This window comes from Hyperolius riggenbachi, chromosome 6 (genome assembly GCF_040937935.1).
Source record: "Hyperolius riggenbachi isolate aHypRig1 chromosome 6, aHypRig1.pri, whole genome shotgun sequence".
Classification (NCBI taxonomy): Eukaryota; Metazoa; Chordata; class Amphibia; order Anura; family Hyperoliidae; genus Hyperolius; species Hyperolius riggenbachi.
In genome coordinates this window covers 41,352,330-41,367,898 of record NC_090651.1, presented here as the reverse complement: position 1 = coordinate 41,367,898, position 15,569 = coordinate 41,352,330, and positions in this window count along the sequence as shown.

The following is a 15,569-nucleotide window of genomic DNA, read 5'->3' as shown; positions in this document are numbered from 1 at the left end:
TTTTGCTCTTTCGTAGGCCCTGGATATGATTTTTCTAGGGTAGCCTCTCTCTCGGAATCTTTCAGTCATTGTATGAGCCTGGTGTGAGCACTATTGTAATGTAATAATGCATTCACTGCTGTTTCTTTGCGAAAGAGATCCGTGCTTAAGTGTCCATCAGGAGATAGTCTAATTTTCAGATCCAGAAAGTCCACATCATTAGTGTATCTGTTGGAACTGTCAGACCATCCAATATTTTCAATAAATCGGTACTGTCCCTCAAGTAAGAGTCCAGACTGGTGACATGATGCTGTATTTCTGGCCAAGATAAGGATGTCTTCCAATAAAGCATTATAATAACTTGTAGGGTTTCCAATGTCTCGTCTTGATTCTCACTAAGTAGATCCATTAGATCTCCAAGCACCTGCCTATCCAAAGGCTCCAACTGCGCCATTGCTCCACCTCCTCCTTCAAAATATTTCTTAAAAAGTAGTTTCTTTTAGTTCGTTAGATCGTGTACCCTCTGCCGTTTCCCTTTGGGTGTCAAGAGATTTGGATTCAGCCTTCGCCTTATATCTCCTACCGCCCCTCCTGGTTCGTTTTCTAGATCGCTGTCTGAGGATAAAAAATCCTCACTGGTAGATCCCATTTCGCCAAGTGATCTTGGTTCTGATTGGCCACTAGGGTTTAAAGGTGGCCTAGAATTGGGGTTAGGTTGTCCATTAGGCCTGGGTCTATTGGGTTTGGGGAATCTCCTGTGTCTCCTCCTATTGCCTCTATGCTTCCATCTGTAGGCCGCTCCACTGTCAAAATCCTGTCTATCCCTTTCCAACTTTTTTTGTTTACCTTCCACAATGATTTTTTCAAAATTAGCCATGTCTTTTTTCAATTGTTCCATAAATGGTAGTAAAACGGTATCTCTATCAAAGGTCTTAAGTATTGATTCCAAATTTGTTAGTTCAATCTTTTTCTTAATCAAAAGGTCCTCATCATGTTTGATAAGCATATCTATGATGATGACCGAGCATTTGCCCAGGCCCTCCTCCCAGGTGGCTTTGAAATCATCTACTACCTCCCATGCAGGGAAAATTTGCACCCTTAAACCCCTCGGGTAGATTTGATCTTTTTTGTACTGTTTAAGACTGTGGATGTTCCACCACAGTTTCAAAATCATTCTGTTGACATCTTTATAAGACCTACACATTTGTTTGGCCTCCTCAGGGATACCGTTTTCATTACGTGGAACCTTGGTGGTGAATATCATTTCCAATCTCCTGTGCCAACCAGATTCTAGAGTGTCCATATAACCTTCCATATTGCAGGTGAATCCTGATATATGGACTGATCAATACGAGTTCAATAAATATTGATATCTAAACCTCAAATATAAGGGTTATATTCACAAGGTGCTGAACCAGAGAAGAGAAATAGTTAATCCATGTCTACTTGCATATCTGACTCCATTGCTAAGTATGCTGGAAAGATCCATATCAGTTTGAAGCATTGGAAGATATTTGGCAATAATTGCATTCACCTGTTTATATTCACTTGAGTACATGGTGACAAAGGTTGGTTTCCAGGGTTCAGGATTCTGTGGTACCCGAGGATTGACCAATTCGGTTCTGGACTTCTTGGCCACTCTATCCCTCCCCCTCTTAATACACCACTCTGGGTATCCCCTTGCTCTTAAACGGAAAGCAGCTGTGTTTAGCTCCTGTTCCATGTGGTTAACGTCGGAGCAATTGCGTTTCACCCTCGTGAACTCACCCACAGGAATACCACGAATTGTATGTATAGGGTGGCAGCTGTCTGCCCTTAAGACTGTGTTACCACTGGATGGTTTCCTGTAGGTGATAGTCAGGATGCTGCCCCGCTCAGTATCACCTCTTAATTCCAAATCCAAATAGCTGATGGAATCAGTACCCACCACATGTGTGAATTGGAGATTCAAATCGTTTAGATTGAAGTGCTCCATCAGGTCCCCAACTTGATCCACGTCACCCTTCCAAATAAGCAAGAGGTCGTCGATGTACCTCCCGTACCACACAACGTCCTCCATGCGACGGCAGGCACCCCCAAAGACGTAGCGCTCTTCCCACCATCCCATGTATAGGTTAGCTAGGGACGGGGAAAACTTAGCGCCCATGGAAGCGCCACGCCTCTGGAGGAAAAACCTGCCGTCAAACATGAAGTAATTGTGGGCCAGGAGGTACTCGACAGCCATGAGTATGAAAGTGCAGAGATCTGCAGAGTAATTGGAGTAACGGGTGAGGTGGAAATTAAGTGCCTGAAGGGCTGATGTGTGGGGAATACATGAGTACAACGACTTCACATCTATAGTAACCCACACATAGCCCCTCTTCCACTGGAAATTGTCCAGACTGGCCAAAAGGTGCTTGGTATCCTTAACGTACCCAGGCAGCCGTCGGACAAGAGGCTGCAAAAGGGAATCCACCCAGCAGCCCAAACGTTCGCCCAGGGACCCAATGCCTGCCACTATTGGTCTGCCCTCAGGAGGGTAGCCAGGTTTGTGGATCTTGGGTAAGTGGTGGAATATAGGAACCACAGGAAACTCCTCAATAAAGGTTGCTTTAATCTGATAAGTGCGGACCATTTCCTCTGTAGTGCATCTGACCCCTGCGACTGGGGGAAGGGGGCGGGGCGAGCACACTTCGGACTTCAGCTGTCGGGACTCGGAGATAGGTAATTTAGTATGTTTGCTTAGACATAGTAGAGGATGCTGTTGTCTCCCTCCCTGGAATTCGGAGTGGACTTCTTCAAGCTTGAAAAGGGCAGCTTCGTGCTTCAGTGGTTCCAGGAGGGAGATCGTAACCTGCTGCCGCTGGGAAGGAAGATCAAAGCTGCACGTGGTGTAGTATTTCTTCAACTTTACTTAGCTAGCTGCTGGATTGTCTGCAGGGAGGGAGAGTGTATGTATGTGTGAATGAATGCATGTATGTGTCAGTGTGTGTCTCAGACGTGTCTGTGTCAGTGTGTGTCTCAGAGTGTATATGTGTCAGTGTGTGTCTCAGAGTGTGTCTGTGTGTATGTGTCAGTGTGTGTCTCAGATTGTGTGTGTGTATGTGTCAGTGTGAGTGGCTCAGGGGGTGTGTCAGTATGTGTGTCTCAGTGTATGTGTTTGTGTGTATGGTTCAGTGTGTGTGGTTCAGTGTGTGTGTGTGTGTCAGTGGCTCTGTGTGAGTGGCTCAGAGTGTGTGTCAGTATGTGTGTCTCAGTGTGTATGTATCAGTGTGTGCCAGTGTGAGTGGCTCTGTGTGAGTGGCTCAGAGTGTGTGTCAGTATGTGTGTCTCAGAGTGTGCATGTGTCAGTGTGTGCCAGTGTGAGTGGCTCTGTGTGAGTGGCTCAGAGTGTGTGTCAGTATGTGTGTCTCAGAGTGTGTATGTGTCAGGGTGTGCCAGTGTGAGTGGCTCAGAGTGTGTGTCAGTATGTGTGTCTCAGAGTGTGTATGTGTCATTGTGTGTCAGTATGTGTGTCTCAGAGTGTGTATGTGTCAGTATGTGTGTCTCAGAGTGTGTATGTGTCAGTATGTGTGTCTCAGAGTGTGTGTGTGTATGTGTTTTTAAAGGAAACTTTAAAGTACTTCCGAAGTGAACATCAAAATCTATTTTTTACTCACCTGGGGCTTCTTCCAGCCCTGAAGAGCAGTCTCAGTCCCTCTCCACAGCCCCTGTCCTCCTAGGTGTCCCTGCTGGCTAGCCGTAAGGATCTTGACCTCCCGGCGGATCAGCTCTTCTACACCTGCGCGGACACTCGTGCCCTCATGTCCATGTCATCTGGCGCGTACTGCGCCCGTACAGTAGTTGTGCGCAGGCGCAGTATGCGTCGGATGATGTGGACGCAGAAGATCCGACCCGCCAGCAGGTCGGCATAATTGCGGATGGCCAACAGGGACACCTAGGAGGCCCGGGCTGTGGAGAGGGACTGTGACTGCTCTTCAGGGCTGGAAGAAGCCCCAGGTGAGTAAAAAATAGATTTTGATGTTCACCTCGGATGTCCTCTCACTGTAAAGAAAAAAATAAAATAAAAAGAGGTCAGTTACTTGCGGCTTTTTCCAACCTCTTAAGTCCTTCTTGGTCCTTGCTGTCACTCCGCACTGCACCGTTCAGCCGCTCTGGCCCGCACAGGGTCGATCCCGGCTATGGGTGCGCGATCAGGGAAGTGAGTTCCATGCACATGCGGTAGCCAGCGACTCGCCCAGCTTTCATAGAAGGACAGCGGAGAAACGTCACAGTGCTGAATGATGGTGAGGGACCAGGGACTGAAAGAAGCCCCAGGTAAGTAACTGGCCATTTTTTTTCCTCAGTAAAGTGTGGGAGGGGAGAGTCCCTAGGAGGTAGGCTTAATGGGGGGGGGGGTGGCTTGTCTAGGCTGCATGCGGGCTATATATAGGGTGGTGAAAAAGACCGGCCCTGCTACCTGTCACATGTGCAAGTTACCGGGCAGACGCTGGCCGGTCCCCAAGCACGTCTCGATTAATCCCAGTTGTGTGTGGCCCAATCCGACTTTCTTAAAGCTTGTGACGCCTGTATTTGCTGCTGTATGCTGTACGTTCTCATATGCAAATGCAAATGCAGCCGATACAGGCTTCAATAATAGCAGGAAAGAGGCGCACAGGTACAGACCAGCCAGCGTTTGCTTGTATACCCACACTCATGACAGGCAGTTGGGTTGGTCTTTCATGCACCACCCTGTACTTTCTAAAGACAGGTGAGGGGATTGTTGCCTAGGCCACAGTCAGGTTTAATAAGCAGCAGGTGTTACTAGCTCGCAGACAGACAATGATGAATTTATAGCACCCACTATTCCTGCTTATTAGGGGTTGGAGGGACGGAAATTCTTCGTGTCAAAAAGGGTGTGGCCTGTGCTGAGGGCGGAGCTTAGGGCGCCAAAACTTCTGTGCCTATAGGCTCCTGAACTGTAAATCCGGCCCTGCACTCCTCTAACAGAGAAGACAAGGGTGACCCTGAAGTTATAGCCAAGATGGCAGCCGCAATTTTTAAATTGAAATTGAACAAAAACTATTTGGTTCCGGCATCAAATGAAAGAGGAGAGCACAAGCTACAGACAGGTATGCATCTTTAAGTACTTTGCAGTACTGGTTGGAGTCTTAAAGGCATGCCCATGAGAGGTCCTCGGAGTCCCTTTAAAGTGAACCCAAGGGGGAAAATAAACGGATGAGATAAAAATGTTATTTATCCTTCTACTCATGAAAAGGACTTGTTTTAAGATATAACATGGTTTTATCTTATATTTAAATATTTACAAAGTAGAATGCATGTTTTGTTTTCTCTGCTCAGGGGCAGCCTATTAAGTGTACACAAATTAAAATATATGAACTATTGACCTTTTCTATCTCACCCTGCCCTCAGAAGTTGTATTCTGCCAGGAAAACTTGTATGGCTGTAATTTGCTTATCAGTGAGGTTCACTATATTAAAGGCCGGATTTATACTTTTTCCGCCACTAGGCCAAGTATGTTGGGGCTCCCCTTCCATGTATATCAGTCTCCTCATTCCATGTGCAGCCCCCTCTTCCACGTGTAATATCTATGTACTGGGGCCCCTCTCATTCATGTACAGCGTTGGACATCAGCTTCCCTTTTCATGTGTTGCTCCCAATTCACACCCTTCTCTTTCATATGTAGTAACCCCTATTTCCGGTCCAGGTGCCTCTTTGTGCTGCAATTGCCCACGGCCTGGGTTTTTGTAGACTTTCCCAAAAATTCACCCATGACTATATTCCCGACAAGGTGCCGACAAGACAGAAGCTGTCACTTCCATGCCTAGAAATTAACTCTTTCAGGCGGCAAAACAAGTAAAACAGCCGAGTTATTAATATGTTTTGCACTGTACATATACATGTTTATCTCATCATGTCACACCACCTCGCATACACTTAAATTATTTATTTTCTCTCACCCTGATTTACATTCTCTCAATTCTCATTCTGTTCCCGAGGCAAACCTTGGGTCAAAAGTCTAGTACTTAAAGAGAATCTGTATTGTTAAAATCGCACAAAAGTAAACATACCAGTGCGTTAGGGGACATCTCCTATTACCCTCTGTCACAATTTCGCTGCTCCCCGCCGCATTAAAAGTGGTTAAAAACAGTTTTAAAAAGTTTGTTTATAAACAAACAAAATGGCCACCAAAACAGGAAGTAGGTTGATGTACAGTATGTCGACACATAGAAAATACATCCATACACAAGCAGGCTGTATACAGCCTTCCTTTTTAATCTCAAGAGATCATTTGTGTGTTTCTTACCCCCTGCAGCTATCTTCCACTGAAGTGTCAGGCTGTTTCTTCCTGCAGAGTGCAGACAGCTCTGCCTGTATGTAATTCCTCAGTATGTGAAAGCCCAGCCAGCTCAGAGGAGGATTTATCCAGCTTGTAAAAGATAATAGAGCAGAGAGAAGCTGCACTAATCTAAATAAAACACAGGCAGTGTGCAGAGAGGGGCCTGGAGGGGGGAGATGCATCACAGAACCACAACACTGAAGAACTTGGCAGCCTTCCAGACACAGGCTGACAAGTCTGACAAGAGAGAGATAAGTTGATTTATTACAGAGATGGTGATAGTAGAACGTGCTGCAGTAAGCCAGAGCACATTAGAATAGCTTTTGGAACTTGTAGGATGGAAGAAAACCGGATGAAATTTTTGTTACGGAGTCTCTTTAAGAGGGAAGCCTCTGGTAGAAGCTTCTCATGTCATCCTTCGGTCCACTGTTGCTGAGCGTGACCCCCCCCCCCAAAGATTTCTGACAAGGGCTTGCCTGATTCCAAGTTCGCTACCGCAATCCTCTTCAAGCACGAGCATCGTTGGACCATCCCTGCACAGTAAGGGGAAGATGCTCATGCTAGATTTTTGATCGCAGTGTCCCCCTCGGGTTCACTGTAAATTTCTCACAGGTGGCAACATCTTTACTGCTGGCAAGGTGCACCACTGCAGAATGTTTAAATATTGTGTGTTCCAAAGTGAGCAGAAACAACACCTGGGGCTTGATTCACTAACCGGTGCTAACCTAGTTAGCACACCTAAAGGCTTTGAGCGTGCTAACTAGGGTGCTAAGTAGTTAGCACACACCAAGCTGAATCAGAAACTTTGTGCGCGCAAAGGCTGGTGCGCGCAAAACGTCGCATCAGGTGCGACAAAAACGGCGCATCCGATGCACCTATAATGCCACATTAGGCGCGCCCTAAATGTCGCACCCATGCGCCATTTAGGGCGCATCCAATGCGCCATTATAGGCGCATTGGGTGCGCCTCTTTTGTCGCACCCGATGCAACGTTTCGCGCGCACCTGCCTTGCGTGCGCAAAGTTTTGCATGCGGTAATTTGCGGGCGAGCACTAATTAGCGCGCACAAAGGATTTTTAGGCGTGATAATGGGCTTTTCACAAGCATGCAAACAGTTAGCACTGCTTTGTGAATCAAGCCCCTGGTCTCCCAGAGTCCTCTGGGGCAGAAGGCTGGATAAATGAATAGCCTAGCCTAAACACCACTTGGAGGGTGAAATTACACACCAATATATTCCAATATTTACATATACGTAGGAAGTGTTTCTGATGCTGAAACCAAGGTAATTAATGTAAAATTGGGTATACTGTTCAAATTATAACATATATATGTACGTATATGTCACTTTTATATGTCTCTTCAGAAATGTAATATACTGTACTGTAAACTGTTTCAAACCAAGTAGAAAATATACAATATTCAAAATCAGTTTATTCAATATTTTTTCCCTACCACAGCAATCAATGCATAATTAATTTTTCTCCCAAAAAAAAGACAAAAAAAAAAAAAAAACAGAATTAGGAAATAAAACCTTCATTAGCTCATGTCCTGCTGAGGTCTTTTGTGAACTTATGTTCGTATGTTTTTTTTATTTTTTGTTTTTTTAAACAATAATAGTCTACAATTAAAATCTTTGCCAGCTAATCTTCTAAAGCTGAAAAAGAAAACAAGTTTTTGTTAAAGGGGTGGTGACCAGATAAGAGTCATCAGAATTCTGCAAAGCACAAATTTCCTTATTAAAGAAATATATAAACCATTTCGGGAAGGAAGCCTTTTTTTCCCTATTCTCGCTGCTTAATAAACTGCAGTAGCGCTGTGTATTTTGTTAGCTAAATAATAATAATCTCGCTGGACTGTAGTTAGTGCCATGATGGACATGATAGGGCGGACTATATTAGAGGAACTAGATTACATAGAAGTATGTAAAATAGATGCAAATGAGCACAAGGCCACATTGTTTTTGAACAATTTACCCACGCAAGTTGAAACATAAATTAGGCTGTGCACATTATAACACACTTGACGTTCCCTAAAAATATAACTGTAGTTCATCAGTTAAAGAAGAGTTTCACGCTCCTGGAAAATTTCTCATGCACAACCTTGAATCACCTGATGAGGAACTTTCAGCACATCTAAACTAAGAAACAAGTTGTAAACTTATCTCAGAAGTTGGAAGCATCTGGATGGTTTTGAAGTCTACCAGATCCTCCTGCACTGCAACATTCCAGCGCACAGGGGCGTAACTATAGGGGCTGCAACCCCTCTCAGCCGCAGGGGGGGGGGCCTGGCGCCCCTCTGGGGCCCGCCAAGGTCTTTTTGGGGGGGGGGGGGCAGAAGCGCCGTGTGTGGGGGGAGCGCTGCCGCCTGATTGTGGGCCCCCTAGGTGTTGAGCCCGCAGCTCACCTTAGCCTGCAAGAGTCTTCCGAGAGACAGAGCAGGGCTACAGGAAGATGGCGTCCGAAGACCTGCACTGGAGACTATTTGTGTCTACAGTACAGGGCTTTGGGCGCCATCTTCCCGTAGCACTGCTCTCTGCCTGTCAGCACGGGAGATTTGCTGCAGGAGGATCATCGGGGTAGCTGCGCGGACAGAGGCCGGCCGGGAGAGGAGACTTCTGCCAGGTGAGTAAATAAATTTTTTTGCAGGTCACAGAAGCATTATTTTCTGGTGAAATGCTGCCCACTTTACAATTATTTTCTGGTGAAATGCTGCCCACTTTACGATTATTTTCTGGTGAAATGCTGCTAACTTTACGATTTTTTTTCTAGTGAAATGCTACCCACTTTACGATTAATTTCTGGTGGAACGCTGCTCCATTACAATTATTTTATGGTAAAATGCTGCCCCATTACAATTATTTGGCACCTATGGAGGGGGGGGGGGAGCATCGAAATTTTCGCAGGGGGGCCCAGTGATTTCTAGTTACGCCCCTGCCAGCACACCATTGTTGGTACTGTATTGATAAACATATCAGCTGTTCCTCCCTATTGGGGCTTTGATTGAACAAGAAAGCCTTGTTCAATGGAAACATTTATATTGTTGCAGTATAGGTCACATCAACTTTAAAGAGATACTGAAGTCTCTTTTTTTACCTTAATTTCTTATCCAGTCAGCATCAGCATTAAATCCTATTCAGATTTGTTGCATCCCTGCAGCAAAACGAGGGATTTATGGCTTAGAAATAGACCTTCAAAGTTCCACGACTTTGCAGGTCGCAGATTGTGCTGCCCTGGTGAGGCAGAGCTTTGCGCTGTAGCTCTGCCTCCTATCCAGTCAATCTCTGTGGATCTCCGGCTCTCCCCGCCCCTCTCAGTGAAAGAAGACAGAGAGGGGTGGGGAGGGACGAAGATTAACTGGAGAGGAGGCAGAGTTAGGGCACACAGCTCTGCCTCTTACAGAAAGAAGAAGGATGCATGCCCTTGAACTTTGCAGGGCTATTTCTAAGCCATAAACCACTCATTTTGCCGTGGGGATGCAGCAAATCTTCTTAGGATTTAATGCTGATGCTGACTGGATAATAAATTAAGGTAAAAATAGAGACTTCAATGTCTCTTTAAGTGCTTCTTATTTTCTGCGTTGGGTTATCGTCTGGGCATCGGGCCACTCACAACCCAAGTCAAAACAAGGGAGAGGGTGCGATTGAGCTGGCACTCAACCTCACTTGCTTAGGGGCCAGTAGGTGGAGGGTGTGGCCAGTGGGAGGAGCTTAATTTGTGGAGGAGCTGGATTGTACAATTATCAGATGCTCCATAGCTGGACTGGAATTGGAGGAGCCCTTCAGAGCAGCAGTAGTTTCGACTGAGCTATGTAGGTGTTTTTTTCTTAATGGTTTATTATCGAAAAGACTAGTGGAAAGACTGGGCATTTTGTAAAAAACATGAGAGGGTGACCAGAGGCTCTAGGTTTCCCAATGTTCTCGAGCGCTGAAGAGTTTCAGCAAATTAGGTCCCGGGTGCCCACAGAAGGTAAATAGTAAAAAAAAAAAAACAAGGGGGGTATGGGAGTTGAGAAAACTACCAATTTTGTTTCACTAGTTCACTGAATAACAGCCAGAAAGCCACTATGGTGATGGTAAGGGTAATGTACATGACTAAAATTAAAGAGGAACTTTAGCCTAAACAAACATACTGTCATTAAGTTACATTAGTTATGTTAGTTAAAATAGATAGGTAATATAATCTCTTACCCACCCTGTTTTAAAAGAACAGGCAAATGTTTGATTTCATGAGGGCAGCCATCTTTTCGGTTGAAAGGAGGCGACAGGGAGCATGAGACACAGTTCCAACTGTCCTGTGTCCTGATAACCCCTCCCAGTTGCTAGGCAACGTGGATAACAACATAGGAAGTCCCATCATGCTTTGCACAGCATCAGGGAAAAAAAGCCCGGGCAGTTTTCTTTGATGGGTGGAGCTTAGCTAAAAATGCAGCTAAAAACGATGCTTTGGTAAGAAAAACAAAGTCCTGATGCTGTGAAACTGTTAATGAAACACCAAGCCTTTTCAGTTCTGCTGAGTAGATTTTTAGTCTGGAGGTTCACTTTAAGGTGGCAATACATGAAATGATGACCTCCAGTCTGGCCATCAGATAGATCCCTTTCTGATCCTATCATAGATCCTTCCCTGGTACAATCTGATCAGAGAGGGAACTTTTACCTGCCCACACACTGTAGATTTTAAATAGATTGCAGCATGAAATCGATTGGAAAATGGTAATCTGCCAGACATCAATGCCAAAAAACAGGTAATGCATGGGGACCCTTAAAGTTCAGGCAACAAGTGTGGAAGATCTCACCGAGCATATCAGTCAGTGTTATGATTGGCTAATGCTGGGTACACACGGTACGATTTTGCGTGCGATTTTCTGACCCGTTTTTTTTGCACCATTCTGCACTCCATTCTGCTCTCGATTCTTGTATCTCCATTCATTTTTCTTATCTTTTTCCATTCACTGCTATGAGAAATAGAACGATAAAACGATCGGAAGCAATATCGGATATGACGGATTTTATCAATCGGATCCATCAATCGCACAGAAAATTGTACAGTGTGTATTAGGCATAAGATCCATATTTGCGGGATTGAAAAGGTTTGCTTCTTCAGTTCCCTAGCATGAGCGATTCACGAGAAAGAGACGTGAGACGCGAAACTAGATTGTTCAGCTTTAAATCCTCGCAGCCTGTTTAATAGACTCCCCCCCCTCCTTTTAACAAAGCTTAAGTTTTACTTTAAAGAATATCACATATAGGTCATTTCACTCCTAATGTTCTAATGAATTTGTATGCTATTATGGAAATGATATTTTACTTTAATTTACAAATGTTAATGCTGAGTTTTTATCACAGTATGGTGCAAAGAATTACATTAACAGTCAGTGTAAAACATTGAAATAGCCGTCCTGTGTAATCTCCTCATCTGGATTGAGTTACTTAGAGAAAAAGAGGCTCTTTTCAAACGGCCTCATTGTGTCTGAACCCTGCAAATGATCACGGTCACTTTTCATCTAATAATTCTCATTTCATCTACATGGTGCAATGGCGATGGAGGGACCATGTTAATGAGAGGCGTGTGGGTAGAAGGTATAGACTGCAATAAGAAGGAATACATGTAAATGTCGTAGATGGTTTAAAGTGAACCTGAGATTACATAAAATAAAAAATTCACACATACCTGGGGCTTCCTCCAGCCCCCTTAAAGAGAACCGGAGGCGGGGTTCTCACAACAAAATCCCCATACAGAGGCTGGCTCTGCCTATCGAGCCCAGCCTCTGTTGCTAATCAGATCCCCCCTATATCCCCCCTGCACTCAGCCAGATCCCATAAATCACAGCCGCGCTGTGCGGCTGTGTTTACCTTCCTAACGTTAGTCTCCGCGCTCCCCCCGCCTCCTGCAGAGCTCCGGTCCCCGCCCGCGTCCCTTCCCTCCAATCAGCATATACTGTATAGGCAGAGCCAGCCTCTGTATGGGGATTTTGTTGTGAGAACCCCGCCTTGGGTTCTCTTTAAAGAGGAGCTGTTAGCCATACTATCTCAGAAAAAAACCCACATATATAAGTAGATAAATACTTGCTCTACTTACATAACATATGTATTGCACTGTCCACATTTTGATTTTAATGATTTTTCTACAGTAAAAAAAGAGAAAATCCTTCTTAGCATTTCCCATTTCTTGTTGTAATTTCCTCCCTTACTCTCCTCTGCCTGATTGTGTAAGTATTGCCCGCCCTTTACTATAGAAAGTGCATTGTCTCAGCATGAGAAATATTGGCCAATTGGAGAGTAAGAGGTGTGGGAGAGGAAAACAGGGGGGAAGGAGGCTTCAGCCAATCAGGCTGCATTAATTAAGTCTGAGGGGAAAGTAGAGAAGCAAAAAAGGACAGCCCAGCATGCCCTGCAACTTCCTTTTTGTGTACCAAATTTTGTGTGTACCAACTAATAGTCAGGTAAACTAAGGAATGATCATTTATCAACAAGAAAACGTTTGGATTGCCTGGTTAGCATCCTTATAACTTTTTTTACCAGGTAAATATAAAGAATAGATTTTTGATTTTATGCCCAACAGTCACACTTTAAGCCTGATCTGTCCCTCGCTGCCCTCCTCCACCTTCTGGATCCTCTGTAAGGGCTCTGGTAAGTTCGTCCAGTCAGGGCCTATTGCGCATACGCAGCTTGGCCACGCCCCCGTCCTCTGACGCGCTCCCGTGGCTGGGAGCGTTCTGCGCCTGCCTGTATGTATACATTTTTTCTTTCTTGTCATCTCAAGTACACTTTAAAGCTGCTTCTCTGTCTATGCTGTCTCTGTGTTTTGTTTTTTTAATAGAATAATAAAACGCTAAATAAGGGATCATTCATAACAATAGGGAGAAATAGTTCACGAGATAAACAGACAAGCTGGACTGGATTGATGGAAAGGCCAAAAAGTCCTGGGACTTGGGTGAAAGGATGGTTGACTTCAACACCCTTCAGCACTGAACCGACGGGCAGGGTCAAAGGGAAGTCACTCACTTGTGCTTCACAGAACATTTCACATGACTCCATACTTCCTTCTTCCAAAGCCGAAAGGAGGAAGTATCAGAGTCACGAAAGACGCACCCTGAAGCTCTAATTAGTTACCTCCCCCTGACGCTGTCCACAGGTCCTGTGCTGAATGGTGCTGAAGTGTGAAGTTTGGGTGAAGGTTTTGAAGTAGAACACCAAAACTACTCATTGGCTTCTGCTAGATGGGTGGCTTTCATTCTACCATTAGTGACGATTTTGGCTTGTGTACATTCAATTTATAAAAAAAAAAAAAGTGAATTCCTTCCTTTATATAAAATCACAGTGCAAAACAAAAAAAGTGTTTATTGTAATATAAAATAATAACAATATTTCAAAATAGGACAGGAAAGCATAGAAGATCTGATACAAGTAACAGAATCTGTACATACAGTAAAAATAAAATACTTAAACCGTGTTTTAATTGCTAAAAATGCAATAATCTTTGTCATTGTACAATACTTAAACACATATCTGGAGAATTTAAACAGTTAATAATTGTAAAATAAGGTTTTAAAGGGGAACTGAAGAGAGAGGTATATGGAGGCTGTCATGTTTATTTCCTTTTAATCAATACCAGTTGCCTGGCAACCCTGCTGGTCTATTTCTCTGCAGTAGTATCTGATTAAAACCAGAAACAAGCATGCAGCTAGTCTTGTCAGATCAGACTTATAAGTCTGAACCACTGAAACACCTGATCTGCTGCATGCTTGTTCAGGGGCTATGGCTAATAGTATTAGAGGCAGAGGATCAGCAGGGCTGCCAGGCAACTGGTATTGTCTAAAAGGAAATAAACATGACAGCCTCCATATACCTCTCTCTTCAGTTCCCCTTTAACTATACATTTACTAAGGTGCAAACAGTAAGATTTTTTTTTGAATGTTCCCAAGATGTGGTTACTTGGGTGTTGAAACTTTACTAATTTTATGATTGGCTACCTAGAGGTTATTGTTGCAGAGAGAAAGACATCCACAGGTAAAAGGATAATGTCCTTAGGGCCCGTTCTCACTTGAGCGGGAATCGCGTGATTCCCGCTCAGGGAAAACCGATAGCGGTTTTGTAAAAAAAAACGCTACACATTGTAGCCATCTGTAGTGTTCCCTCTGCCGCGGTTGCAGTTAGCGATAACCGCAACCGCGCTGCAAAGCACGCTAATCGCAATCGCTCCAAAACCGCTGCAGTGTCCAGTGATTTTTCCGCGTGAATCGCGGGAAAATCACTACCACAAAACGCCGGCTTCGCGATTACAAGTGTGAACGGGCCCTTAAAGTGATTGGACCCGCAGGGGCTCAGGGCAGGACGAATGGAGCTCTCGTCATTGCCAATTAGCAGGCATAAGTTTGTAGCGCTCGCTATGCTACGCTGATAAGGCATGCTAACTCTGATAAGACATGTTAACTTTGATAAGGCACGCTATTTGTTATAGTGAATCAACCCCATTGATTTGCATATGTAGTACAGCTAAGAAATAGAACATAAGTAGCACATATATGAGTCTCATATTGTTTCCAAATTAGGAAGAGTTAAGAAATGTCAGATGTCATCTATGCAAAAGAGCTTCTCTGAGCTCTCTGACTAATTTAGTCAAAGAGCAATGCTATTTTCTGAAGCACTTACTGTATCTCAACCTGTTTCTCACGGTTTCTTGTTTGTGTAAGGGTCATTAACTCTTTTTCTATGCTACTAATGTTCTAGTGCACATGCAATTCATTATTTCTTTTGGGGGGGGGGGGGGGGTTCGGTTCAGTGTCACTTTAAGGTTAAAGTGGGGTTTAACGAAGTGTCCTCAGTAAACTCTCCATTTTTCAATAGGTTAAACTAGTATCAAGTTTGTTTTAAAATCCAGCTTTACTAAAACATCTCCGTGTTGGGCAAATACTATGGCTCCTTGTACACTATGTACGTTGTCTTGTGATAGAATCACAATACAACACTGTTGAAAGATCGAACGTTATACATGTAATACTACATGTAACAATGCATACAGGGAAGCATACAGTACCACTGAAATTATGCTTCATTGCCACTGTAAACATGTACGTTCCCCTGTGAACACCCTAAACTCACTGCATGCAGCTCATTGCCGCACTGCAACGCAAATAATGTGCTAGCCCCTTATGAATATCATTGCATCACGCAGCAGACATTGCTCCCGATCCAATTCACGCTTTCTCCTAGGAGATAATTTTTTATCTTCTGTTTGCCTAGCAACTGGGAGGGGTGATCAGCACACAGGCTAGTT